The sequence below is a fragment of the Rattus norvegicus genome, chromosome 5 (assembly GCF_036323735.1).
Source record: "Rattus norvegicus strain BN/NHsdMcwi chromosome 5, GRCr8, whole genome shotgun sequence".
In the NCBI taxonomy this organism is placed as follows: Eukaryota; Metazoa; Chordata; class Mammalia; order Rodentia; family Muridae; genus Rattus; species Rattus norvegicus.
Genome location: NC_086023.1, coordinates 38,106,384 through 38,109,796, shown reverse-complemented (window position 1 = coordinate 38,109,796; position 3,413 = coordinate 38,106,384).

Below are 3,413 nucleotides of genomic sequence, written 5' to 3'. Positions count from 1 at the left end.
TTATCTTTCAACTTCCCTTTCTCTTTGCACCCCCAAGTCCTTCAGCATGCTCTGTGCTATCATGACAACCAAGCTGTAAGTCACATCTGTTTTATTGCCCGGGACCTATGATTCCTTTTCATTCACTCTCCTCCCCTTCCATGACTCAAATGAATCTAACAGACTTTTAAATAAATGTGTGTTCCCATAGAAATGTAAGATTTGTATACTTACATGTATATAATATACATGTGTGTGAGTGTGCACAGAGGAAATAGGATCTTCTGGGGCTGGGGTAGCAGGCAGTTGTGAGCTGCCAGACATTGGTGCTGAGAGCCAAATGTTGTCCTCTGCAGAGTAGCAAGGGCTCTTAACCACTAAGCATTGGTCAGTTTTATAAAAGTTTACCTACCTGACTATCTCACTACTTTTTTTAAATAAATGTAATCCTTGGTTTATCTATAGCTTAGCAGGTTTATTTTTAGAAACTGGCATCCGATTATGGGGTTGGCAAGACCAAAGTGTATGACCCTAGACACCTGGTAGGACTTCAGACAGATGCTGAAGCTGTGTTTTCAGCTCCTTTCTTAAAGAGAAGCCGCTTCACAGAATACAGTCTTCCCAATAAGATCAGTATGCCCCACTCTCATAACGGATAAGACATGGTTGCTTCTAAGCTGTGGTTGCTTGCTCTTTTCTAAATGACTGCAGACAAGCAGCCAGTTAGTCTGGTGAGCACTTTTTTATTTTATTTTATTTTACTGCTGCTTCCTCACCTGTCGGTGTGATGGTGGTTAATGGTTTATAAGTTTTCTCCTACCCTTTGCCTCTTCCAGCCCCTTTGGTGTTGTTTACTGGAAGCCGTAGGATTGAACCTGTGTTTAGAATCATTTCTAAAACCAGAGCGAATGGGGATCAGAGCAAGCTAGAGCACCCGCACTTTGTCACATGCTTTGAATTCTCAGTACGCTTTTTAGCTGGATAGATGATTCTGTCTCCTGGAAGTTGCAATTACTTTGTTAAGTAACCACTGAGTATGGGAAGGATTGGAATTATATCATTGTTGACAGGACGCGTGGAGCTAAATCAGCAGACAGAAATGTCCTTTAAATAGGCATTTCAAAATGCCTTGTGACAATACATAGGAAGCTTGAGTGCTGGGCGTCCCCATCTGCAAACTGTATTACAACCCCCTGGACTGCTTCTGTCCGCTGAGTACGTGTGTGGTATCAAAAGAGTAGATGATATATTTTTCCCCCAACGTTCTGCCAAATCTCAGCTTGACGTTCGCAATTTGGCTGACTGCCTTTCCGTTCTCTTTTATTTGGATAAGGTTGGAGGTTTCTGTTTGCCCAGTTTGCTTTATGTTGCTTGATAAAGATCATGACCCAAAGCCGCTTAGAGAGTAAAGAGTTTATGTGGCATATACAACCTGGGTCCCTGTCAGTCACTGAAGGAAACCAAGGAGGGCAGGAAGCCAGAAGCAGGAAGTGAAGTGGAGGCCATGGGGGAATGCTGCTCACTGGCTTGCTTTACAGGGCTCATTCAGTTTGTTTCTCCATACAACCCAGGACCACTTGTCAAGGGGCGGCAGAGTACCCAGTGTCTTGGGCCCTCAAACATCAATTATTAACTAAGAAAATACCCCCATTGTTGGGTCTAGAAGTCAGTCTGGTGGAGACATATTCTCAAGAGAGATGACCTCATTCCTAGATGACTCCAGTTTGGAGGATACCAATACATACGCTATCATGCAAGGTGATGTTTATCCAAAAAAGCTATATTCTATAACCTCTCCTTATTGTGTAGAAAAAATGTTCAGCTAATTCATAAGGAAGGACTCACTGCTGACTCTTAAAGAAACAGCAGATAACTGTATAAACAATTAGACTGAGTTGTCCTAGTTGTTATTGAGGAAACAATAAGCCAAAATCTTGGCTAAGTTTACATAGAACTTTAAATCTGAAGTGGAAAGTCTACTAGCATATGTTTCTGTTTTATTTTATTGGACAGGATCTCTGTTATGTAGCCACAGAATGGCCTCAAGCTCAAAAATCACTGCCTTAACCTCCCTCTTCAGTGGGAGAATTGCAGAGATGTACTGAAGTGTCCAAACAGAAAGACTATATTTTGAAGGGAAAAAATGTATTTTTTTGTGAAAACAATGATACTTAGAATAAACTATTGACTCTCCCCCTCTTCACCCTTTACCCCTTGCCACCTGCAAGAGGCAAGAGAGCTCACCTCAGGGTCATGAGAGCATTAGTGACGGATCTGACCCTCACTAGCTCCAGGACTCAGGAGAGCCATCACTGGACCTCACCTGGGCAGCACAGTAAAGCTAGTCCTGCTGGCAAGGGCAGGTAAGGAGGCCCCGAATCTGTGAGTGTGGGAGAGCTGGCTCTGCCTCTTGCCAGCTGCCACGTTGGATGAGCCAGATGGGACAGTGCTAGAGAGCTCACCCTGGTTGCGTGGGTGCAGAAGAGCTGGCAGGCTGACCAACTCAGCTACCACCCAGGGCTTTGTGCTGCCCACCCCACATCTACCCTATCTATGAACTGCTGGAAGGCATGAAGAGGCCATTCCTGAAAATCCAAAGCTTCAGGATCTCCATGACACAGGGCAACAACAGGATATCTGAGAGGAATCCCAGTGAGAATCCAGTACTGTGATAGCACCAGCAGAAGCCAGAGGCCTGGAACTAGACCAATGTCTCAGAGAACATTTGCAAGCTATGAGGTATGGACAAAAGGATACACTGTGGATACACTGTGACACACTACAGCTTACACAATAAGAGCTTTTGTTTTCCTAGGGTGGGGGGTTGCAAGGGTGGAGCGTGGGTATGAAGAAACAGGGAGATGAGTAGGGTTTGGGTGCCTGGTGTGAAATTTAAAAGGAATAAAAAGTTAAATTGAAAAAACTAGAGAAAGAATGAATGAAAAACTAAGTTGTTTTTTTTAAAAGAGTAAACTATTCAACTTGAATCCATGTCGTTTGTGGGAAATACTGTTTCTGAAGTTGTCTTTACTCAAGGAGGTTCATGGTATAGGTTAATAAGACTCTAACACTAATCTTCACCTCACGGAGTTAATGTGTAGTCCTTTTATAGTTAGTGCTTAGGTTAAGACAGACTTATCTGTAAGCCAAAGAAACTGATTTTAACTCAACCCAGGGAAAGGAAGGATTGTGCTTTAAAAGGGGGCTGCTTTCAAAACAATTGTCTGTCCACTACCAAACGGTCAGGCCTGAAAATATACATACGAATAACAGTATATGAACTTGATAGGTCCTATTTGGGAATATGTATTTACATGAAAATAACAATTGATGAAAAAGAGGCCATGGATTTGAAGGACAGTGGGGAGGGAGCATGTATGGGAGGGTTGGGAGGGAGGAGAGGAAAGGAAGAAATTTAGTAATTAAATTACAAT